This window comes from Dipodomys spectabilis, unplaced genomic scaffold, assembly GCF_019054845.1.
Source record: "Dipodomys spectabilis isolate Male_0828 unplaced genomic scaffold, ASM1905484v1 ptg000278l, whole genome shotgun sequence".
Classification (NCBI taxonomy): domain Eukaryota; kingdom Metazoa; phylum Chordata; class Mammalia; order Rodentia; family Heteromyidae; genus Dipodomys; species Dipodomys spectabilis.
The window spans coordinates 510,850-537,711 of record NW_024870955.1 but is presented as its reverse complement, the minus strand read 5'-3'; positions in this window follow the sequence as shown (position 1 = coordinate 537,711).

Genomic DNA, 26,862 nt, shown 5'->3' with positions numbered 1-26,862 from the left:
AACTTTACAACATTGGTGGGGGGGAGGATCTGGTGGGGGGGCAGAGAGGGTATGGGAAGGGATGGGAAGTGGAAACATATGAGGAGGCAACAATGTTTGATAAGAAATGTACTCATTGCTGGGAAGGTGGCTCAGTGGTAGAGTGCTTGCCTTGCATGCATGAGGCCCTGAGTTTGATTCCTCAGCACCACATAAGCAGAAAAAAAAAGCCAGAAGTGGTGATGTGGCTCAAGTGGTAGAGTGCTAGCCTTGAGCTGAAGAGCTGCTGGACAGCGCCCAGGTCCAGAGTTCAGGCCCACGACCAGACCCAAAAAAAAAAAAAAAAAAAAAAAAAAAAAGAAATGTACTCATTATCTTGCCCATGTAATTGTAACCCCTCCGTACGGTAATTTTACAGAAAAAAAAATAAAAACAAAATACACAAAAACAAATCGGCAACTTTCAGATGGCTGCCGGTTTTACATTTGTTTTCTTTGCAAGGTGACCATACTGGGTCTGAATGATATGGCTGAAAAGTGTTTCTAACCTGGCATTGGTGAAGGCTGCCAGGCTACCAAGCAAGCCATAGGCCAACACGGCCACATAGACCCTGTGTTCGAAGTCCGGTCCTAACCCCTACCAATGCAGGGAGATCCTAAGAGTCTGGTTCCTATACATAGGAATACCGATGGAAGGTTATGAATGTCAAGGTTGAATTATTTGTTTCTGAATGATACTACTATAAAATTAAACAGAGTGATTTCAGGAGACTGATGGATTTTAATGGATATTTTTTGACACACTAAAAGAATACTATTAATTACATGGATGCAATAGGTTCAAGACAGTAGTTGATTTAATTAATATTTCATTAAGGATGAAAACGAAAATATTAATTACATGGAGGCATAATAAATACCCAAGAATTGCTAGGAATGTTGTTTATATAACTGAAGAATGTATAGACATCTCTGGCTTTCTTTAAAGATCTATATTTATTTGTGTACTACCATCTGCATGTCAATATGTTCTTATTTTGTCAACCTCTGGGGCTCCATCTCAGGTGCTGGGAACTTCTTGTAAGCTCTATATGCCCCATTCATGAATTGGGCCTTGCAGGCTAAGAGTTCAGATGCCAACACTCACAAAAATTGAATGGTGGAATAAGAAGCCTAAGGTGACACATGTTTTCCTTTTCTGTGAAAGGCCTGGTTGTCAAGTGTGAAGTTTCATACATAGGCAAAGCTATATCCTATGTAATAAATGTAATAAATGTTTCATGTGTAATAAAAGTCAATGAAATAAATGGTAAATAAATGAATAAAACAAAAAATAAAATGAATAACTACACTAAGCGCAATATGGAGTCAACATACAGGGCTCGATCTCAGGGCCTGGGAACTGCCTGGCAGCTGAATTGGCTAGAGCCTGCTGTGCTGGCAGTCACCCATTCATGAACTGAGCATCTAGGCCCTGAGTTTAGATCCCAGCACTGCCAAAAACGTAATCATGGAGTGAGAAGCTGAGTATGACACGTTTTCGTCTTCTTTGAAAGTGTTCGGTGACAGGTAGGATGTATAAATTTTATGCAAATCTATATGCTATGCATTAGGATGTCATAAATGATATAGGTGGAAGAAAAAAAGATTGAATTAGTAGTGAATCATTCTGGGATAAAATTAGATGCAATAATTATAGGACTTGGATTAAGTTTAATTAATATTTTATTGAGCATTAAGAGAATAAAAATTATATGGAGACATAATTAAATACCTAATAATTGGTAGTAACACACGATGCATAATTTAATTTGTCTCATTTATGAAATATGTAATTATATGTATGGATGTATGTACATATATGATGAATAATAACAGGATACTGAGTAATTATTAATTAATGTTTTATTAATTGTTCAACTGGGACACATCATTAAATGGAGACATAATTTAAAACCTAATAATTGGTAGTAATATTATCTACAATTCAATAATATACAGACATCTCTCCTTTTGTGTATATAATACTTATATACAGGAAGGTCTATCTATTTATATCTCGTTCACTCCTGGGGCTCGGTGGTTGAGTGCTCACCTCGTAAGCAAGAAGCCCTGGGTTGTATTTCTCAGTGCCACATAAACAGAAAATCTAGAAGTTCTGCTGTTTTTCAATCAATTGAATGCTAGCCTGGAGCACTAACCCTTAGGGACATTTTCTAAGCCCTTACTCAAGCCCCAGGACTGCCGCCAAAAAAAAGGTAGAATGTTCTACCTGCAATGATATAAGGACAGTACTTCAAATACATCATCACAGAGCAAGCTAGGAGTCTGGCGCTGACAGCTGCTACCTAACGTGACTTAGCCATATGCATACCGCTGCAACCCAGGTGCACAGAACCAGACGCTGATGGCTGGCATAACCCCATCATCCTAGCTGTTTGGAGGCTTTAAAATCCAGCCCTGGCAAGAAGTCTGTGAGACTCTTTAAAATGTGGCTCCTAGAGGCAGAGCTCTATCCCTGAGCAAATGTTATTAGAACAGTATGCAGATGCTTTGAGTTCAAGCCCCATGGATAACCCCCCTCACAAAAAACAACCATCTAAATCCCTAAGATGTAATCTTGTGTGGTTTGTGAAATGTTCCTCAAAGAAGGGTGACACTGATGAAACCACCCTAATTCTAATGACAATTTGTGGAATAGAGCTATGTGCTGAGCCCTTCATAGTGTGCTCTGTGCTAAGTCTTGCACAGGGTGCTATGTGCTGAGTCCTTTACAGGGTACATTGATTCATCTGGTCCTTGTAAGAGCTCCACAACTGAGATGATTTTGCAGACAAAAAATGTGATATATACAGAATTCCATATTTTATATATATATATATATATATAATATGGAATTCTATGCCTCCATAAGGAAAAAAATCACATCGCCACATTTGTTAGGAAATGGAAAGACTTGGAAAAAATTATATTAAGTGAAGTAAGAAAGGCTGAAAGAAACATAGGTCCACAAGCAGACCAGAGACTCCAACAAGAGGCTGGTTAAGGACACAAGGGAGATACAGGATTTTTCCCACCCCTCCCCAAAAAATCAAAGAACTTTTTTTCCTCTTCTTCTTCTTCTTCTTCTTCTTCTCCTCCTCCTCCTCCTCCTCCTCCTCCTCCTCCTCCTCCTTCTTCTTCTTTTTTTGGTACCTTATATAAAAAATTTTTTTCTTTTCTAAAATTTTTTAATCTTTAATTATTGCCTTTTTTGAAAAAAATTGTTTTCCAGTAACTTTTTTCCTCTTATAATTTTTATTTTAGAAATACATGTGTGTGTGTGAGTTTTTCTTTCTTTTTTGTTGTCTTTCTCTTTTTTTAATTATCTTTTTGTTATTTATTTAGCTCTACTGAACTTCTGATCTTTTTTCTTCCTTTCTTATCCTTTTCACCTTTTCCTCTCTTTCGTTCTTCTTTATGTGACTTAATTGTTGTCATGCACATCCTCAGATAAACCCGTAGTTGACTATTAGACCCTATCTCCCATTGTGTAGACACTTAATCCACAAATTTATTCCTCAGTTCAAAACCTCTGAGACTTAAATTCCTTAATAGCAGTACTACCTCTTTATACCTATATAATATTTTAAGCATTTTTATTTCTAAGTTCGTCACATCTCCTTTATATCCCTCCCCTTCTCTCATTATTTTCACATTCTTCTCTAAATAGATTGGTTTCGTTACTGCACAATATTATTAATTTTTACTTTTCTATTTTTTCTGGTCTCTTTTTTTCCCCTTTCTCTTTCTTCTTTTTCTCTCTCTCTCTACTTTCATCCTACCCAACCTATTTCCTGCTTTTAGATTAGGACTTAGTTAACTCTCCCTGTGCCTTTCCACATCACTCTATTCCTATTTTTTACCCACATCTCTTCCTAAACCGAATAATTTCTGGTTTTCCAAATTCTTCCTTGCGGTACGTAGCCCATTAATATATAGTTGTTTGATGTTGAATAGATGTATCTGTTGAACTAGATTGTATCTGTAGACTATTGACTCTGCAAATTCAGACTTTGGTTGATGCTTGCCTTAAGATAGTGTTCTAGCACAAAACTGGTGCTGTTTTCATCTTAAATGGGCAGAGTAAGCCGGAAAAACACAAGAAAAATGGCAAGTAAGGGTATCTCAACTCCCACTCTTGATAATCAGGGCACAGATCAGATAATGAATAATCCAGAGGAGAGTTCCCAAAGAGCTCTAAAAACACTGCTGTCAAACATGAAAAATGAAAAGATTGAAAACCAACAAGGACTCTGTATGAGTGTGATAGGGAGAGAGAGGAGGCAATCCAAAAGTTTATAGAAGAATATCATAAGCGTGAAGAAGCTACTCAAAAACTGATACAGGATTTGCGTGAGCATCTTGAGAATACTCAAAGGGAAAGGCAGGAATGGCGTGACCAGGCTGAGAACACTCAAAGAGAACAAAGAAGTGAAGGACCTCTATGATGAAAACTTTAAAATCCTGAAAAAGGAAATCAAAACAGAACTTAGAGGAAACAGAAGAGGCAACCTGAAAATTCATTTGGAACAAAAGAAGACCCCGAATAGCAAAAACGCTCCTCAACGGAAAGAACACTGCTGGAGGAATATCAATACCAAACTTCAAACTCTACTATAGAGCCATAGTAATCAAAACAGCTTGGTATTGGCATAAGAATAGACCTCAGGACCAATGGAATAGAATTGAAAACCTAGAAATGAACCTACAGACCTACAGCCATCTAATCTTCCATAAGGGAGCTAAATCAATAGAATGGAAGAAAGACAGCCTCTTCAGTAAATGGTGCTGGCAAAATTGGTTAACTACTTGTAGAAAACTAAATCTAGATCCTTATATATCACCCTGCACCAGAATCCACTCCAAATGGATCAAAGACCTCTGAGTCAAAGCAGACACTCTGAAAACATTACAGGATGGAATAGGAGAAACCCTAGGTCTCCTTGGCTCAGGCCGAAATTTTCTTAATAGAGACCCAGAAACACAAGGACAAATAGGATTGCATGAAGTTGCAGAGCTTTTGCATGGCAAAGGACATAGCTAGCAAGATCAATAGAGAGCCCACGGATTGGGAGAAGATCTTCGCTAGTCATACAACAGACAAGGGTCTCATATCTAAAATATACTTGGAACTCAAAAAATTAAATTCCCCAACAACAAATCTCCAAAGAAACAACTGCCCAATAAATAAGTGAGCTAAAGACTTAAAGAGAAACTTCTCTGGAGAAGAAAGAAGGATGGCCAATAGACACGTGAAGAAATGCTCAACATCCTTAGCCATAAAAGAAATGCAAATCAAAACAACATTGAGATACCACCTCACCCCAGTTAGAATGGCAAAATTCAAGAACTCTAATAACAACAGTAGCTGGAGGGGATGTGGACAGAAGGGAACCTTACTGCATTGTTGGTGAGAGTGTAAACTTGTTCAACCACTTTGGAAAGCAATATGGAGGTTCCTCAAAAGACTTCACATAGAGCTCCCCTATGACCCAGCAATCCCACTTTTGGGCATTTACCCAAATGTTTACAACCAAGACCACACTAAAGCTACCTGCACAACTATGTTTATTGCAGCATTATTTACCATAGCTAATATCTGGAACCAACCGAGATGCTCCTCAGTAGATGAATGGATCAAGAAAATGTGGCATATATACACAATGGAAATCTATGCCTCCATGAGAAAGAATGACATTGCCCCATTTGTTAGGAAATGGAAAGACTTGCAAAAATTATATTAAGTGAAGTAAGCCAGGCCCAAAGAAACCTAGGTCCCATGGTTTCCCTTATTTGCAATATCTAGTATATGTCTGAGTCAAGCAGAAATGGTAAGATAATGTGATGTTAAGAAAATGAACCCTTAGATATGTATTTTAATGTTTTTTTTGTTTCATGTATTTGTTTCTAACGCATTTATAAGATTATTTCTTTGTTGCTTTGTATGTCCCTCCCCCACAGTATAACCCCTGTTTTCGCTATATTTGATGTCGGTATAATTTGTGGAGGAGATGGGGAAAAACAAGTCGTTTAAGGATACAGGTGGACCTGTTGCAACAATGAGAAGTACAATTTGTCATGTTGAAGACGAGCTTTACAACGTTGGTGCGGGGGGCGGGGGGTATTGGATGCGGGGGTGCGAGGGAAGGCTGTGAAGGGATGTGAAGGTAAACAAAGGAGGAGGCTGCAATGCTTGATAAGAAAGGTACGCATTATCCTACTCATGTATTTGTAACTCTTCTGTACACTATGTTCACAAAAAATTTTAAAAAAAGAAACATAGGTCCCATGGTTTTCCTTATTTGCAATAACTAGTATAAGCCTGAGAAAAGCAGAAAATGTCAGATATGTTGCTCTTAGGCGAAATGAACCACACCGTAAGGATTCAAATGTTTTTTTCTTTCATGCGATTGTTTCTAACATATTTATAAGATGATTTATTTGTTGGTTTGTAGGTCTCACTCCCACAGCATAACCCCTGTTTTCACTGTATTTGATGTTGGTATAATTTGTGGAGGGGAAGGGAAAAAGCAAATCGTTTAAATATGGATACAGGTGGACCCATTGCCACAATGAGATGTACAATTCATTACGTCTAAAAACGAACTTTACAACTTTGGTGCGGGGGAGAGAGGGGCAAGGGATAAGAAGGGGAAACAAAGGAGGAGGCAACAATGCTTACTAAGAAATGCGTTCAATACTTTGCTGATGTAATTGTAGCCCCTCTGTATGGTATTTTCACAATAAAGAAAAAAAAAGAAGTTTGATAAAAAAAAAAAAAAAAGAATATTGTGGCTCAGATGTGTCCCCATGGCATGGACAAAATTATGTATTACTGAAGACTAATGAGTTGTCTCATGCAGACAATTGTTCTGTTTTTTCTCAGTCATGAACCTTGATCTTGCAGCCTAGGCACTAACCCTTACCACTGGGCTCATGGATAGCCCTCCACTACGTGGAGCAAAGACCACCTTGCAGCAGAGTGCCACAGCCTAGGGGTGTATAGCTGAAGTCTGTCATCCTGCCATCTCAGGAAGCTGAGATCTGAGGATCTGGGTTCCAAACTATCTCAGACACAGAAGGTCCCATGAGACTATTATCTGCAATTGACCACTAAGAAACCTGAAGTGGAAGTTTGGTGCTTGTGGCTCCTTCCTGACATACTAGCTACTCAGGAGGATGAGATCTGAGGATCATGGTTCAAAGCTAGTCTGGGGCAGGAAAGTCCTTGAGACCCTTAACTCCAATGAACCACGAGGAAACCTGAAGTGGTGCTGTGGCTCAAGTGGTAGAGCAATAGAGTAGAGCTGAAGAACTCAGGGACAGCACCCAGGTCCAGACTTTAACTGCTACAACAGACAACAACAACAAGAAAAAGACAGAAACAAACTAATAAACCTGAAGTAGAGGGCTGGGAATGGGCCTTAGGGGTAGAGTGCTTTGCATATATGAAACCCTGGGCATGATTTCTCAGGACCACATCACTAGAAAAAGCTTGAAGTGTCTCTGTGGCTCAAGTGGGAGAGAGATATCCTTGTACAAGAGAAACTAGGGGATTTAATTTTTTGAGTTCCAAGTATATTTTAGATATGAGACCCTTGTCCGTTGTATGGCTAGTGAAGATCTTCTCTCAATCCATGTGCTTTCTATTGATCTTGCTAGCTATGTCCCTTGCCATACAGAAGTTCTGCAATTTCATGCAATCCCAATTGTCCAACCTTTCTTTGATTTATTGTGTTTCCGGGTCTCTATTAGGAAAATTTCGGCCTGAGCCAAGGAGACCTAGGGTTTCTCCGATTCCATCCTGTAGTGTTTTCAGAGTGTCTGCTTTGACTCAGAGGTCTTTGATCCATTTGGATTGGATTCTGGTGCAGGGTGATATATAAGGATCTAGATTTAGTTTTCTACAAGTAGTTAACCAATTTTGCCAGCACCATTTACTGAAGAGGCTGTCTTTCTTCCATTCTATTTTTTTTAGCTCCCTTATCAAAGAATAGATGGGTATAGGTCTGTAGGTTCATTTCTGGGTTTTCAATTCTATTCCATTGGTCCTGAGGTCTGTTCTTATGCCAGTACCAAGCTGTTCTGATTACTATGGCTTTATAGTAGAGTTTGAAGTTTGGTATTGATATTCCTCCAGCAGTGTTCTTTCCGTTGAGGAGCGTTTTTGCTATTCGGGGTCTTTTATTGTTCCATATGAATTTTTGGATTGCCTCTTCTATTTCCTTGAAGAATGAGGTTGGAATTTTGATAGGTATCGCATTAAATTTGTAGAGAGCCTAGGGAAGTTTTGCCATTTTCACTATGTTAATCTTTCCAATCCAGGAGCATCGAAGATTTTCCCATTTTCTAAGTTCTGTTTTGATTTTCTTTTTCAAGTTTTTAAAGTTTTCATCATAGAGGTCCTTCACTTCTTTGGTTATGTTAATTCCTAGATATTTTATTTTTGGGGGGGCTATTACAAATGGAGTTGCTTTCCTAATTTCAGCCACACTTTTCTCATTGTTGGCATACAGCAAAGCCATTGATTTTGGGTGTTTAATTTTATACCCTGCTACTTTGCCAAAGTTTTGGATCAGCTTGAGTAATTTGGGAGTGGAATCTATGGGATTCTTTAAGTACAAGATCATGTCATCTGCAAAGATGGAGAGTTTTATTTCTTCTTTCCCTATTTGGATCCCCTTTATGTCTGCATCTTGTTTTATTGCTGTGGCTAGGCATTCTAATACTAGATTGAAGAGAAGTGGAAAGAGTGGCCATACTTGTCTTGTTCCTGAGTAAAATGGGAATGGCTTTAGTTTTTCACCATTAAGTATAATGCTGGCTGTAGGTTTGTCATATACAGCCTTTATTGTATTGAGGAATGTTCCATGGATTCATAATTTTTCCAAGACCTTCATCCTAAAGGCGTGTTGGATCCTGTCGAATGCTTTTTCTGTGTCTATTGAGATAACCATGTGGTTCTTATTCTTGCTCCTGTTGATGTGATGAATAATACAATTGATTTGTTTATATTGAAGCAGCTTTGCACCCCTGAATTGAATCCTGTTTGGTCATGGTGTATGATTTTTTGGATGTAATCCCCTAGCAACAAATCTCCAAAGAAACAACTGCCCAATAAATAAGTGGGCTAAGGACTTAAATAGAAACTTCTCTGAAGAAGAAAGAAGGATGGCCAATAGACACATGAAGAAATGCTCAACATCCCTAGCCATAAAAGAAGTGCAAATCAAAACAACATTGAGATACCACCTCACCCCAGTTAGAATGGCAAAATTCAAGAACTCTAATAACAACAGTTGCTGAAGGGGATGTGGACAGAAGGGAACCTTACTACATTGTTGGTGGGAGTGTAACTTGTTCAACCACTTGGGAAGTAGTATGAGGTTCCTCAAAAGACTCCACATAGAGCCCCCCTATGACCCAGCAGTCCCACTTTTGGGCATTTACCCAAATGATTACAAACAAGACCACACTAAAGCTATCAGCACAACTATTTTTATTGCAGCATTATTTACCATAGATATTATCTGGAACCAACCCTGATGCCCCTCAGTATATGAATGGATCAAGAAAATGTGGTATATATACACAATGGAATTCTATGCCTCCATCAGAAAGAATGACATTGCCCCATTTTTTAGGAAATGGAAAGACTTGGAAAAATTATATTAAGTGAAGTAAGCCAGGCCCAAAGAAACATATGTCCCATGATTTCCCTTATTTGCAATATCTAGTATATGTATGAGCCAAGCAGAAAAGGTCAGATAAGGTGATGTTAGGAAAATGAACCCTAAGATATTTATTTGAAATGTTTTTTTCTTTCATGTATTTGTTTCTAACGTTATTATAAGATTATATCTTTGTTGCTTTGTATGTCCCTCCCCCACAGCATAACCCATGCTTTCACTGTATTTGATGTCGGTTTAATTTGTGGAGGGGAAGTGGAAAAACAAGTCGTTTAAATGAGGATACAGGTGGACCTGTTGCAACAATGAGAATGCAAGTTGTCATGTCAAAAACGATCTTTACAACTTGGGTGGGGATTGGGGGGAGGGAGGATGGGAAGGATGGGTAGGGTAAACAAAGGAGGAGGCTACAATGCTTGATAAGAAATGTACTCACTATTTTGTCCATGTAATTGTAACCCCTCTGTACAGTATTTTCACAATTAAAAAAAAAGAAAAAAGAAAAGCATAAAGTAAAAAAAAAAAAAAAAAAGTGAAACTAGGTACACGGCTTAGGTCCTATGTTCAGTCTCCAGGACTGGTGTATGCATCCATGCACACGGACACACACACACACACACACACACACACACACACAGACCAGAAGTGAAGATGTGACACCAAATGGTAGAGCACTGGGCTTCTGCACTGATCTCATGTTCACACCCAGGCCCTGTGTTCAACCCCAAAACCTAGCCACCCAGGGCCCAACTAGGAGAGGTCAAATGTTTCAAAACATTATGAGCTTCACCAACCCTAGATGACAGGAAGCCTTGTGATGTCTGACATGTGCTTGGATTTCCCAAGGTTCCAGAAACCTAGAAGAGGCATTATAGGCCCATCATCGACTGCAATTAAACATTTCACTAGGTTCAGTGCCCTAGTTGTCTGCCAGAAGGACTCCTGATTTATATTGAACAATGTATCTGATCACTAGAATATAGTCTCGCAAAGGCAAGATAAGTGCAGGGAACTTGGCCTCCCTAGGATGGTGGCATAAATGAAGGCTTCCTTTCAAAACAGAGCACTGGTGAGAGAGATAGCTTGGGGTACAAAGAGGCCTTTTCCTCCTGACCTTCAGAGCCTACCCACACTCATCCTCACTAATTGGCCCAGATAGAGTAGTTTGTTTCACCACTGCACAGGAGTGAGTCCTTTTGTCTGCCTGTCCAGACAATGAGAGACTTCTTCCAACAGGCCTGGGATGCAAAGAAACCCTCAGGGTACACTGGGAACAGTGAGGGGAGCCCCGGAACATGCAATGTCTTGAAAGCCCTCTCTGTGCCATGAAATCATTGTATTGAAAACAAATTTCCTAGTTCAGTCCATTCATCATAGCTACTCTGGAGATTCACCTATAAGGATACATCCATCCATGTACAATACATGGAGCTAAACGGTCTTTTTTTTTTTGGTGGGGGGCAGGTCCTGGGGTTGGACATTAACCCTAGCTGTTGTCCCTGAGCTCCTTTTGCTCAGAGGTAGCACATTAAAATTGAGTCACAGCCCCATTTCTGGTTTTTTTCTCTGATCTCATAGATATAATATTGTCAACTTTCTTACACTGGCTGGATTCAAACTAAGGTTCTCTACATGTTAGCCTTCTGAGAAGCTGGGATTACAGTCAGCAGCCATTGGCACCTGCCTTTCTTTTCTTCTTCATTTTTACTCTGGACTTCTGACATCTTAACAGGGTCATTCCAATGGTTTGAATTTATAAGTAAACTACTCAATGTTCTTTATAGCTGCTTTCTCTGAGAAGGATTTTCTCTCCTCATCTTCCCCTCTGGCCAAAGGTTTGAAGCCAAAAATGAGAAAAAAAATGTCCCAGGATGTTGGAGCAAATGTCCACAGGACATGCCAGTTTGGTCACTTAGCATAGAGCTGCAGTGAATTTACTGTCTCAGGACGAGAGGACTGAAACCTTGAGCGATTTTCAGACTGTCTACATTGCTCTTTTGTCTATAAAATGACCTAATTATTATAAATGTTTTTGTGTACACCCTTAAGTATCTAGAACACACTAGAAGCATCTTTCTGTTTCTGTTTTTCTCTAGTTCCTCTCAAGATTTAGACTAAAGGTTTTGTGGAGTGGCATCTCAGCGAATCCCTAAGGAAAGGTGCTTAATTCCTCCTCAGGAGATAACCATTCAAAGGCAGCCTGAGCAGGAAAGTATGTGAGCTTCTTATCTCCAATTAACCACCAGAAAACCATAAGTGGAGCAGTGGCCCAGATGGTAGAGCTCCAGCTTTGAGAGAGAAAACCAAGCAAGAGATACTGTACAGAGCAAGCAGGAAAGACTGGGAGGCCCTTATGTCCAATTATCGACCAGATAGCTGGACGTGGAGCTCTGTCGGTGGTAGAGCCTCAGCCTTGAGCAAAACAGCTCATTGCATTGGACCCTGTGTTTAAGCCCTGGGATGCCCACAAAAAATTCAAAAAGAGAAGGCCAAGTTATGTATCAGTGTCCTCCTACCAACTTATGTGTGTATATTACTTCCCTGAATGCAAACAGACCATAGGCAATGCTTCTGCTTTTACTTACTGATTTATTTTTCAGATATGCTCATTGCGCATACTGTACCATTCTCTTCATTTCAAGCCCATCGCTTTTCTCTTCCAGGGCTCCACGCCTGCATCCTTATATGATGCACACTTAAGCTCTCAGCAGCCTTTATTTACATTTTATTATGTGGCCAACGCAGAAACAGTCACAAATCAGGGAGGGGAAGAGAAGATCAGTATTCATATTTATAACAGGTATTCAGAAAAATTAACTTGGGGATGAAAAATGGTAGCATACTTATGTAAAAACTACCATTAAGAAAAAGATGAGGGGGCTGGGAATGTGGATTAGTGAGAGAGTGTTTGCCTAGCATGCAAGAATCCTTGGGTTTGATTCCTCAGTAGCACATACACAGAAAAATCCAGAATTGGTGCTGTGACTCAAGTAGCAGAGTCCTAGAGACAGTGCCAAGGCCTTGAGTTAGGCCCACGAACTGCCAAAGAGATACCAGGTAAGTAGGTAGGTAGATAGATAGACAGACAGACAGACAGAGAGAGTGAGAGAGAGAGAGAGAGAGAGAGAGAGATTGATAGAAAGAAAGAAAGAAAGAAAGAAAGAAAGAAAGAAAGAAAGAAAGAAAGAAAGAAAAGAAAGAAAGAAAGAAAGAAAGAAAGAAAGAAAGAAAGAAAGAAAGAAAGAAAGAAAGAAAGAAAGAAAGAAAGAAAGAAAGAAAGAAAGAAAGAAAGAAAGAAAGAAAGAAAGAAAGAAAGAAAGAAAGAAATATGATAGGTGAATATGGTCTTGGATGTCAGTAGGAAAGAAGGGAACACTTCCCAACCATGAAGCCTTCTGCAGTGTGCCAGGACACCAGCATCACCTTCACATAACCACAGAACAGGAAGACTGTCTCTCTCCCACTTCTAGGGCAGTGGAGGGCCCCAGAGTCAAGAGGGCAGAGCCAGGTTCTAACTCAGGTGCTGGGAGGCAGAAGAGAAAGGGCCCTGCCCCTCCTTTAACTGGGGATTTACATTAATGATGTGGAGAATGAAGGAAGGAGAATGGACTGGCAGAGGTAGAAGAAAGGCCTTCAAATCTGACAGATGGAGAGTCAAGAACCCACTACCTAACACCAAAAAGCAGGATTTTTCTATTCTGTTCCTCCCCTCTTCCCCACTAAACTGGCTCTCTACTGGTAACCTAAAGATAGCCTGAGGCTCCTTAACCTGAGGGAGGAAGGATAATTTTTGAAGAGGCTGAGAAAAGCCTGAACCTGGTGTGACTCTAACAAATATTTCAGGTTTCCCCCCATTGCTGGCTCACTTCCCTGTTTAGTGTGTACATTCTGCCTCCTAATTCTGCAGGCCTAGATCTCTGCACCTAGCCTTTTTTTTGAAACTGTTTCCTGTCCTTCAAATACAGAGTTACTTTGGAGTTCTTCCTGCTAACAGGGCTAGGTCTTGGATCCTGAGAACTTCATTCATACCCAGGATGGGTCAATGATGTTTCTTTCCTGCTTCTATAGCTTGGGAACTCTAAGAACATTTAGAGTGCAAGTAACTTCTCATCACCAAGGGAAACCCAGGAATTCTTGAACATGTAACCTTTCGGAAGCCCACTGGAGGACACAAGATGATTACAATCTTCACGTGAGTGGCTGGGCAGATGATCTGCTACACTTGAACCTTGAACTTAGCCTGCTCTCCTAGTCTATGTTCTTCTTTGGTGCTTGTCCTGTTAGCTCCTCAGGAGCTTCCAAGATAGAAATATATTGATCAAACCCAAAAGGAGTTACTGGCTTTTTCCTTCTTTTTCTGTCCTTTGCTTTAAATGTTTTTCAGTCTTTGGGCTTGAATTGTGGATCTAGGCTCTTTCCCTGGACGCCTTTGACTCAAGGCTAGCGCTATGCCACATGAGTCCCTTTCTGCTTTGTCTGTGTTGTAGTGGAAGTCAGAGCCTCATAGATATTCCTGCCCTGGCTGTCTTCACCCTGTGATACTCAGACCTCAGTCTCCTAAACAAGGGTGACAAGCATGAGTTTCTGTTGCTCTGCTAAGTTCAGAACTGTAATGACATTGAAAATACAAGTCAACTGCTCATCATAAAGGGCGTGGGAAGCATATTAACCCTTTCAACATTGGACCTTTCAGAACCGTGTAGCACACAAGGTTATAATCCTAAAGATAGAGAGCCTGAGCATATAGATCTCCTATACTTGAACATTGAGCTCTGACTCCAATTCTGGTGTACACCAGCATTCATTTTCCAGAAAATGTTCTCATAATTAACAAATAGGAAAAGTACTTTGATTAACCCTCACTTTTTTCCAGGTATGTATTTCGAACTCAAGCCTGGGCACTATCCCTAAGCCCTTCAGGTCAAGGTGAACACTCTACCACTTGAGTCACAGCTCCACGTGGGGTCTTTGTGTGGTTCATTGGAGGTAAGAGTCTAACAGGCTTTCCTTGCCTAGGCTGTCTTTGAACTGTGGTCTTAAGGTCTCAGCCTCCTGATTAGCTAGGGTTGTAGGTGTGAGCCACCAGCATCTGGCCTATTGTTTTTGCCAGTTCTGGGGCTTGAACGTAGGTCCGGGGTACTGTCTCTGAGCTTCTTTTTCTCAAGGCTAGCACTCTACCACTTGAGCCATTCCACAGCTTCTGGCTTTTTCTGAGTATGTGGCACTGAGGATTTAAACCCTGGCATTCATGCATGCTGAGCAAGCTCTCTACCTATAAGCCACATTCCCAGCTTCACTCTTACTATTTTATCCCTCAGCTTGCCTATCCTCAAGAAAAAGTCTCTGAGTATATATCATTTAAAGAAATCCCTGTAGGAAGTTGTCCAAAGATGAATAAGACAAAGCTCATACTTGGGACAGACTCTAAACATGTGATGACTGTGACAAATGCCTCCATTTAATTATGTATCATGTTTCAACACTTAAGGTATTAATGAAAAATGACTCAATGTCCTAAATTATTGTTTATAATTTTGTAATAGATGTATGAAACGTAATAAATATGTATGTAATAATACTAAATACATTAAACAATGAATAAATAAATAAAATAAAAATAAAATAAATAAAAAACAATGACAATAATCATATCATGTAATAAACATACATATGTAAGTATATACCATAACTATTTTTCCATTGCAGAGCCTTACTGCAGGCCCTGGGAACTCTAGCCTGATTTGTTTTCCTCAAGGACAGTAAACTTTGCCTTTACCCGTGGTGCAAAAGAGTTACCTGGAATGTGAGATCAAATCCCAGCAATAGCAGAAATACTGGCCCCATTTCCAAGACAGAGACAATTTTTCTTTGATGAAAGCAGTTATGTTTATTCAGTTCCATACTGAAAATTAAAAAAAAAAGCAGTGTAGAATTTTGTATAGCTATTCAGGCATCTTTCCTTTACCCCCAAAGTGCTTCTCTGAGCACTACATTGTTTATTTTTTGTATGATGTTTATTGTAAAAATGATGTACAGGGGGTTACAGTTATATGAACAAAATAATGAGTACATTTCCTATTGAGCATTGTTGCCCCTTCCTTTGTTTTCCCCCTACTATCCCTTCCCTCCCATCTCCACAACTACCTCCCCCTGCCAAGATCAGTGACTTAATTTTTTAATTTTGGCTTGGCACGGGATTTGAACTAAAGTAGTGGCGACTCTGCACCTTCTCTCACATTGGTATGGATTTACCAAGACCCTGAGTTCAAATGCCAGGATAGGAAAAAAAACTAGCAGAAATTCCAAATAAGGGAGCTTTATTTTTTAATTTAGTTAAATAAATAAATTATTTATTTATTTGTTTGTTCTTTTTTTTTTGCCAACCACGGGTCTTGATCTCAGATCATGGCAATACTGCCTAAGCTTTGATATCCCTAGGCTGGGCTGCAGCCTCTGGACCCATAGCAAATCCTGGGATCCCAAGCCAAGAGGGCTTGCAGGAAGAAAAAAAAGTGGAACAGCACCAAAAGTAGTGAGCTGCAGAGGGTTGGGAGGTTTATAATTTTTTTCTTTGCAGGGTGATCCTACTGGTTCTGAATGACAGAGCTGCAAAGTGGACCTGACCTGCCATTGCTGAAGGCTGGCGGGCTATCAAGGAAGCCATAGGCCCACCTGTCAATATAGGCCCCAGGTTCAAATCCCTGTCCTGACACCTACCAGTGGTGGAGATCCCAAGAGACTCGTTCCTATGCATAGGATACTGATTGAAAGAGTAGTTCGTGTATTGGTTTAGTCTAAAATTGGATGCAAGAATCCTAGGATGCTGATTGATCTTAATTAATAGTTTATTAAGCATGAAAAGCATAATATTGCTTCAATGGAAGTATAATAAATACCTAAGAGTTGGTAGGAAAGTAGTAGATGTCATTTAATAATTCACAGTCCGCTCTGGCACTTTTTACCATGTATCACTGTTTTGGCCAAACCTGGGGCTCATTCTCAGCACCTGGGAACCACCTGGCTAGAGGCTGCCAGGCTTACACTCACCCATTCATGAATTTGGCCTGCTAGGCCCTGAGTTCATATCCTAGCACTGTGAAAATTTAATCTTGAATTAAGAAGCCGAGTGTGACACGTTTTCCTTTTCTGGGAGAGCCCTGCGTTTCAGGCATGATGGAGAACACATCTAAAAATCTAGATGTTATGTGATAGGATATAAATAATATAATAAATTAATATTATAATATAATATAATATAATATAATATAATAATAATATAATAAATAAATATAATATAATAAATATAATATAATAAATATAATAAATGGTATAGGTGTCATCAGAGTCAATAAAATAAATGGTAAATAAATGAATAAAACAAGAAATAAAATGAATAATCACACAAAACACGGTATGGACTGAACATCTATATGGAAGTATAAACCCTACCACACTAAACATGATATGGACTGAACATCTGTATGGAAGTATAAGTGCTATCTTTAAAATGTATATAAGGAGTATGTTTTCCAGGCCTGAGGCTTAAATTCAGCCACCATACTAAGATGGTATGGAGGGAGATCCCAATATATTAGTTTATGGACCTAGGAAGAGTTATGGAATGCGATTGATGTCATCATTGAATCAGTAGATCATACGTGATGGGAGTAGGAAATGATAGGCAAGAATCATGGGGTATTGCTTATTTGCAATGAAGATTTGATGAAGCATGACAATAATCATCAGTTGTGAAAAGGAGGCATCAGGAAAGATCCAAGAATCGGTAGTCACACAGTAGATTTAATTCCATCACAGGTGGCCATCTCTCCTACTCTCTCTATATATGTACTTATTTGCATACTACCTTCAGCTTATGAATGGATGACTGCTGTGCACCCTCACCCTACCCCCACCTGGGTGCTCAATCTCAGAGAACAGCCTAGCTCCTTAGTGGCTCACAGGCTGGTGTGCTCACGTGGACCCATTCACCTCTTGGGCCTGCTAGGCCCTAAGTTCAGACCCCAGCACTGCCAAAAGAATCATCCTGATGTCAGAAGCCAATCGTTGCACCTGTTTTCCTTTCCTGTGCAATTTCTGGGTCTCAGCTAGGATGGAGAATGTATGGGTTACCCTGTGGCCATGGGAACTGGTAGTCATCCATGTCAGCACAGTTATACCTGTCATCATGTACTCAAGAAAATACACACTACATCCATGAATAGCATACAAAATAGAGGGAATAACTACACTAACTGATTGATGCAGTCCACACACAGATGTGAATATACATCCCATGTTTCAATGATGGATTGATGTCTATTGTGGCCTCCCTGGGGCTTGATCTCAGTTCTGGGAACAGCCCAGCTCCTTCATGGCTCACAGGCTGGAGTGTGCACGTGGACCCATTGGCCATTTGGGCCTCCTAGGCCCCAAGTTCAAATCCCAGCACTGCCAAAAATTCACCCTGATGTGAGAAGCCAGTCTTTGCGGCTTTTTTTTCTGTGCTGTGCATGTTCTGGGTCTCAGCTAGGATGGAGAATGCATAGGCAACTCTCTACTTATGTGAATAGATTGTCATCCAGGTCAACAAAGTTATATTTGTCATTCTATACTCAAGAAAATACACACCACATCAATGAATAAGGCAAAATAATGAGAATGACCACATAGAACGCAAGGTACTGCCCACCCATGTATGGAAACAGAGGTCCTCTGTTTAAATTGGGAATTTATGACTATATTGGCCCCCACTCTGGGGGGGATTGATCTCAGGTCCTGGAAACGGCCAAGCTCCTTAGTGGCTCACAGGGTGGTGTGCTCACCATGTCCCATTCACCAATTGGGCCTGCTAAGCCATGAGTTCAAATCCCAGCACTGCCAAAAGCTTCACCCTGATGTGAGAAGCCAATTGATCCATCTGTTTTCCTGTCGTGTTAAAGTCCTGGGTCTCAGCCAGATGGAGAATACTATATAGGCAACTCTATAGCCATGGGAATAGGTTGACATCCATGTCAGCACAATTATATCTGTCATCATATTCAATAAAACATACAATACATCGATGAATAAGACATAAAATAAAAAGAATAACTACACTGAATGCAAGTTACATAACATACCTGTAGGTAAAGAGTCATCCTATTTTTAAAAAAGTTGGGCTTGTTATTTTGTCCAGTGCTGGGGCTTCAAATCAGGCCCTGGACCTGGCCTGACATTCTAGTCTTCAAGGATGGTGAGCTTCCCCTTCCATCACAGTTCAACAGAGCTACCCAGACCTGAATTCACATCCCAGCACTGACAAAAGTTTCATCCTGATGTCAGAAGCCAGTCGTTGCAAATGTTTTCCTCTCCTGTGAAAGTTCTGGGTCTCAACTAGGATGGAAAATGAATGCATAGGCAACCCTATAACTATGCGAACAGGTTGTAATCCATGTCAGCACAGTTTTACCTGTCACCAATAAAATACACAATACCTCCATGAATTAGGAACAAAATAAGGAGAACAAGTGCACTGAATGCAAGATGCTGTCCACACATGTATATAAATATAGATCCTATGTTTAAATTATGAATTTATGACTATTTAGCCCTCCCTGGCACTCGATGTCAGGTCCTGGGAATGGCCTATCTCCTTCATTGCTCACAGACCTGTGTCCTCACCTTGACCCTTTCCTCAATTGGGCCTGCTAGGCTCTGAGTTGAAATTCCAACACAGTGAAAATATGAATCCTGATGTGAGAAGCCAATCGATTCACGTATTTTCCTGTCTTGCGAATGTCTTGTGTCTCAACTAGGATGGAGAAAGCATAAGAAACCCTATAGACATGGCAATAGGTTGTCATCCATGTAAACACTGTTATATCTGTTACCATACTCAGTAAATACACAATATCTCCATGGATAAGACACAAAATAAGAAGTACACCAAACACGAGATGCTGTCCACACATATATGTAAATATAGATCCTATGTTTAAACAATGAATTTATAACTATTGTGGCCCACCATGGGGATCAATGTCATATCCTGGGAATGGCCTTCCTCCTTAGTTGCTCACAGGATGGTGTGTTCACATTGACCTATTTGCCAATTAGTCCTGCTAGGCAATGAGTTCAGATTCTAGCACTACCAACAATTGGATCATGGAGTAAGAAGCTGAGTGTGAAACTTGTTTTCCTTTTCTCTGAGAGTCCTGGGTGTCAGGCATGATGGAGAACACTTCTACAAATTTAGATGCTATGTGATAGGATGTCATTAATGTAATAAATGGAATGGGTGTCATCATAGACAGTAAAATCAATGGTAAATAAATGAATACAACAATAAATACAAGGATCAACCACACCAAACTTGTATGGACTGAACATCTATAGGTAAGTACAAAGCCTATCTTTATATAAATAGTATGTTTTCAAAGGCTGGGGCTTGAATTCAGGCCTAGTGAACAGGCCTGAAATTCTTACCTTCAAGTACAGTGAGCTTCCCCTTCATCCACTGCAGATTTACCCAGACCCTGAGTTCAAATCCAAAACCTGGCAGAATAAATGGTGGAAATTGCAATCCAGAGAGCTAATTTTATTTTATTTTATTTTTTCCCAGAGTGGGGCTTGAACTCAGGTCGTGCAACTCTGCTTCAGCTTCAATCGCCCTAGGCTGAGGTGCAGCCACTGGACCCACAGCTGATCCTGGGATCCTAGATCCCTAGGCCTTGAAGGGAAAAAAAAATTACAGGAAAAATGTGGAGATGGCCTTTTTATGTTTTCTTCCTTTGTGAGGTGACCCTCCTGGGTCCGAATGACATTGTTGCAAAGAGTATTTTACCTTGCATTGCTGAAGGCTGGTGGACTATCGGGGAAACCATAGGACCACGTGGCAACATAGGCCCTGATTTCAAATCCCAGTCCTGACACCTACCAATGCCATGAGATACTAAGAGACTCGTTCCCATCCATAGGAATGTTATCAATGTCAGGTTGAATGAGTTGATCGTGAATGATTCTCTTATAAAATTAGACAAGATGATTTGCGGAAGCTGATTGATTTTATTTAATATTTATGAAGCATTAAAAGAATACTATTACTTACAGGAACGCAATAATTTCAGGACACTGATTTTAATTAATAGTTTATTAAGGATGAAAACAATAATATTAATTACATGGAGGTATAATAAACACCCCAGAATTTGTAGGAATGTAGTCTATATAACTGAATAATGTATAGACATCTTTGGCACTATATAAACATATTTTTATTATGTACTGTCATCCGCATGTCAATCTGTTCATATTTTGTCAACCTCTGAGGCTTGATTTCAGGTCCTGGGAACTGCCTGTCAGCTCAATTTGCCCCAGGATGGAGTATTGACACTCACCCATTCATGAATTTGGCCTTGTAGGCTATGAGTTCAGATGCCAGGACTCCCAAACAATTAATTGTGGAGTAAGAAGCTGATGGTGACACAATTTTTTTCCTTTTCTTTGAAAGTCCTGGGTGTCAAGTATAAAGTGGAATACATATGCAGACCTATAATCCTATGTAATCGATGTAATCAATGTTCTATGTGTCATAATAGTCAATAAAATAAACGGTCAATACAAGAAAAAGACAAAAAAAGAATAACTATACTGAGTGTAATATGGAGTGAACATATGTATATGAATATAAATCATATATTTAAAATGTACATGAATAGGATGTTTTTTAGTGCTGGGGATCCAATTCAGGACTAAAGAACAGACTTGAATTTCCTGACTTCAAGGAGGCAAGCTTCCCCTTCCCACACAGTGCAACAGAGTTACCCAGACAATGAGTTCGAATTCCAATCCTGGCAGAAAAAAATTGCACCTTTATACTATGTGAGGTCGAATTCTTAGGTATTTCATTCTGCCTCCATTTAATGAATGTGATTGTTTAAATGCTTAATGAAGTATTAACTAAAATCGATCAGTGTCCTTGGATATAATTGTGTATAATTTGATCCTAGAATCATTCAAGAACTACTCATTCAATCTTGACATTGATCACATTCCATGGGTAATCTTATGGATAAGAATGAGTTTCTTAGGTTCTCCTGCCATTTGAAGGTGGCAAGACCAGGATTCCTACTGTTGGCTCCAGCTCCCACTACTTCAACCCGAGGATAGAGACCTCACAGGTCTGTGCCAGAACATCAGCAAGACCAATGATTAGGCAGGCACCAGTGGCTCTCAGCAGTCCTCCTTTATACTTACAAGTCTGTGATAGGAGGATCATGGTCAAAGTCACCCTAGGCAAGAAAGTCCTTGAGACCCCTGTCCAACTTCAGTGTCAACAAAGTCAGAAGTAGAGCTGTGTGGCTCCAGTGGTAGAGGGCTAGTCTTGAGCAAAAGCAGCTTACAGACTTTGCCTAGATCCTGAGTTTAAGGTCCAGGACTGACAACAAACAGACATACACAGCAATCTAAAGCCAGTCACCCTCTTGTCCCCAACTGAATTGGACAGAGTTCCCTGGGAAAGGGGCTGGGGGAGCCATTGTCATCTTCACTCTACCCATTCTGCCTGCATCACAGGATTCCGGCCACACTCCCATTCTTTCATGGTTCTTTCTGACCAATGGGATATAAGGATGGTGGTCACACCCAAATTCCATGCTGCCTGATAGCACTGGGATTCCTCTGTTGGTTGACACCACTACCAACTCTTGAGGAAGGTAGTGGTGGCTGAGTAGTGATCAAGAGACTCAAGCCATAGGAGGAGAGACCTTGCTCAGCCCCGCCACGCACCTGCCCACACCCCGGTCCCCTTCAGCATTCCGTGTGGCACTGCATTTCAAACCGAGCACTGCTTGCTTGGACCCATGGCACCTCTTGGAGTCCTCAAGTGAAGGCATGCCACAGGCAGGCTTGTGGCCCCGACCTGGTCCAGGTCCCCCTGTCTCTGCTCCAGGCCTGAGTATTTGCCATGCTACTGCCTTCACTGCTCGAACCCACCCAGAGCTGCCTCCAACAGCTTCTCCCAGCAGCACATGTGAGTGGCCTCCTCCTGGGCCCATCCCCTGTGACCCCCACACCACACGTTTCCCCCCCCCCCCCCGGACTGGACCTCCGGCTCCCCCATGCCCTAGACTCTGGCCAGGGCTCTGCCACAAATGTGCCCCAGGGGTGGGGGTGGGAGTGGGTGTTGAGCAGGGTATCCCACCCCCATCCCTAGCTGCCAGTGTCCCAGGAAACAGGGAGATGTAGGGATGGGTGAGGAGGGGGCACCACAGAGCCCCTGGCCTGGAGCAGTGGGAGCCACACAGCCATGCATCTGCACGCTTCCTCTTCCTGGTGGGAACCTGGTGGCTTTAGTCAGAAGTGGGGAGCAGCACCTCCACATCTGGCTTCTTGGGTCTTTCCCTTTTTTCTGGGGGTTGAGAGTGTTGGATGCAGAAGATAGGTCTCTCTTGCTATGTGAGCGCTTGTCCTCCGTGCTAGGTCACAATTTCACCTGAAGAGAGGGTCCCAGAAGAGTCCATTAGGGAAGTGAGAGTGTTGGGTGTCAGAGCAGAATGTGAATATCTGGGAGAAACACCCCCCCCAAACACACATACACATATACCCAGCCTGTCCCCTCCCCCAACTGTCAACAGTTCTCACAGAGTGATCACATTTCCCAGCTCTGCCAGTTTCTGCTGGTGTTCCCAGTCCATCTGGTCCCCTTGTCCTTCCCACGAATCTACCATGTGGCCCAGAAGCATGTATGCTGGAAGTAGGGAGTAAAGTCCATGTATGTAGCCTATAGGACCCCATCCATTTCCCCAATACTGCTCCCACCTGGGGTCAGACACCCCTCTGCGGTCACCATGAGCCCCTGATTATTTCCTCTCCTGGCTCTGAGGAGCCACTTGTCTTGGGACTCCTTCACCCAGCGTCCTGGCCTAGGGTTTTGGTGAATGGGGAGTCAAGGATCTGGCCCTGGAGAAAGGGATAGGCAGGGTGGCGCTGCATCATTAGCATGGTGCTCCCCTTGGGTGGGAGCTCTTGATTCCTCCAAGGGAAACCACGTGCTCTAGCTTGTACATTGTCCCAGATGAGGAACCAACAAACTCTGGAGAGGCACTGCTATGAATCTGTGTGTGTGTGTGTGTGTGTGTGTGTGTGTGTGTGTGTGTGTGTGTGCTGCATCATTAGAGTGGTTCTCCACTTGGGTGGGAGCCCCTGATTCCTCTAAGGGAACCCCTGTGCTCCAGCTTGTACATTGTCCCACATGAGGAACCAACAAACTCTGGAGAGGCACTGCTCTGAGACTGTGTGTGTGTGTGTATGTGTGTGTGTGTGTGTGTGTGTGTGTGTGTCTGTGTCTGTGTCTGTGTCTGTGTCTGTGCATGAGAGAGAGAGAAGGAGAGAGAGAGAGATATCATCTTCCTCCTTGTATAATCTGACTGTGCTCAGGTGAGTGATCATTTGGAAAACTGCAGGTGCTGCATGGAGGAGTCTTCTGTCACTGGTCTGGATTTGTGTGTGTGTGTGTGTGTGTGTGTGTGTGTGTGTGTGTGTGTGTGTGTGTGTAGAAGTGGGTTTAATAAGAGGCTGGGTCCTCTGGTAACTTCTGCCTGCTACATTTGGGGGATGCATGGGCTTTGTGGCTGAGGTCTGGGGGCCTGGAAGTGTGAGACGCTCGAAGGGGACTCAGCAACACTAAATTATAAGACCAAGGGACCTTTGTGCCTTGGAGCTGTCTACTCCTTTGGGCCTGGTTGGTGGTAGCTGGAGCTTGGGAGTACCTGAGTATGGGGCCTACAGGAGTTGGCTTCCCAGGCGGACAGAGAGCATGGCCAGCACTTAGTAAGGATCTGAGCCCTGCTGGTATGGAGTGCACCAGCATAAGTCAGACTCCGGGTTTTCTCATCATGACTTCTGATGGGTGAGGCCAAACCTATTTTAAATCTTTTGCTGTGATCTTCATATCTCAGCCTCCTGAGTAGCTAAGATTATACAAATGAGCCTCTGCCACTGGGACTCTCGTTCTTTTTGGTGTATTAGGGTTTGAACTCAAGGCCTTAGGCTTGCCAGTCAGGTCTTCTACCACGGTATCCAAGCCTTTCTGTCTTGGGCATTTCAGAGATAGAGACTCACTCAATATTTGCTCAGGCTGGGCTGGATCGTGATCCTCCTATCTATGACAGGTGTGTTCCACGAGGCCCGGTCCTCCTTAGTTGAGATGGTAGACATATAGCACCATGCTCAGTCATCAGTTTAGATGATTGTCCCAAACTTAGTTTACAGCAGCCATAAAGCTCTGGGTTGGTCCTCCACCATTGTACCTCAGTCTCCTCCTGGGTCAGTTGTGAGGAAACAAGGGATCAATAAAGAGGGATCTCTGGAGCAGGGCCAGGCACAGAGGGAGCGGATGTCAGATAAGGTTCTTGGCAATTCTGTGAGCATATGACAGTAAGATAACTGGGAAAGGGCTCAGATGGGGCCTGTTATTAGTGGTGTGACATGTACGGGACTATGAAACAAAACATGATTCTCTTTCATCATTATCCTATTCCCATGAGGAAGGAAATCCTTCACTGTGTTCAGTTTTGTAGCTGGGGAAAATGAGGCACGGAGAAGCCAGGTGACCAACTCATGACCTCCAGTTGACAGAAATCTCAGCCTGACTTCTTTGCCATGGTTCCTACTAGAATGTGTGGTATTCAGTACACTTCTTGTGGTGGGAAGTCCACTTCTTGTCAGTCGTGGGACTTGAACTCTGGGCATGGGTGCTGTCCTCGAGCTCTTCAGCTCAAGACTAGCACTCTACCACTTGAGCCACAGTGCCACTTCCAGTTTTCTGGTGGTTCTTTGGAGATAAGAGTCTCATGGATGTTCCTGCCTGGGCTGGCTATGAACCATGTTCATCATACCTCACCCTCTTAGTTAGGATTATAGTCCTGAGCCACCGGCACCCGGCTTAATTGTAATTCCGACTTCTTTTCTCTCTCTCTTTCTCTGACAGGAACTGGTTGAATGGGTGCTGAAGAGGTGGCCCAGTGTCCCTATGTGGCTGGAACCCAAGGTGGCCCTCTCATTTTGGAGGTGGGCTGTGGGTCAGAAACTGTCTCAGTCAGCCTGTTGAACCAGCCCTATGAGGTAAGCCCCTCTGTGCCCTGGCTAGACTGTGACAGTTGTTCATTGTCCATCCAGCCTTATTGGACTTAATATTGTTTTCTACGTCCTTTTCTAGCAACTGGCCAAAATTATGATACATAGTTATGGAATGAAAATATAATACCATATTAAGAAAGTCATTTAGAGCTCTGAGAATGTGGCTTCATGGTACGGTGATTGCCTACCATGCATGAAAACCTGAATTCAATTCCTCAGTACCACATAAACAGAAAAAGAAACACTGGGAGTGGTGCTGTGCCTCAAGTGGTTGAGTGCTAGCCATGAGAGAAAGAGAAAGCTCAGGAATAATTCCCTAGCCCTGCGTTTAAGCCCAGGGACTATAGGACTGGCAAAAAAACAAACCAAAAAACATAAAAAAACATTTAGTTAGTAAATGCAAAATAAATAATCCATACTTGGAATATATATTGCTCCTTCCATACTAATAGCTGACAATACTCCCTAACTCATGTGCTTTACCTATATTAGGATACTGTGTTGAAAAAAAAAGTTTTGTTCATTAGGTCACAACAATTAATGCTAGGAATGTGCTTAGATGTCAGGTGAAGATTAATTCTGGAAATTCGAAGATTCCAGGCTTTTGAGGGGGTCACTGCTAATCACAATGAGAAGGATAGTCTAAATGAGATTTGGAAATCTTTTTGGTCAGTCATGGCATCAAAAAGGCAGAGGCAAATTATCAGTTGGGACAAGAGAAGGAATAACTCTAGAAGAAAGGAACAAATGATAGTAACTAGTGCATACCAGAAACCATTCTAGGGAACCATTTTTGGTTATTGAAGAACTAGTTATCAACCAGGCTTATTCTTCATTGCCTTTAGCATTCTAAATCTCTTAGGCTAGTTCTTAATCTCTGTGTGATAAATGTATCTCCTCTTATGTTGTTTTTCCATACCTGATCCCTTTTGGTTTCTAAAAATCTCAGTCTCTCCTAATACTAAATACACCTACACAGATGGAAAGGGGTTGCTAATGTAAGGGTCGCATAGTTCATGAGTCATTAAAGTAACAAA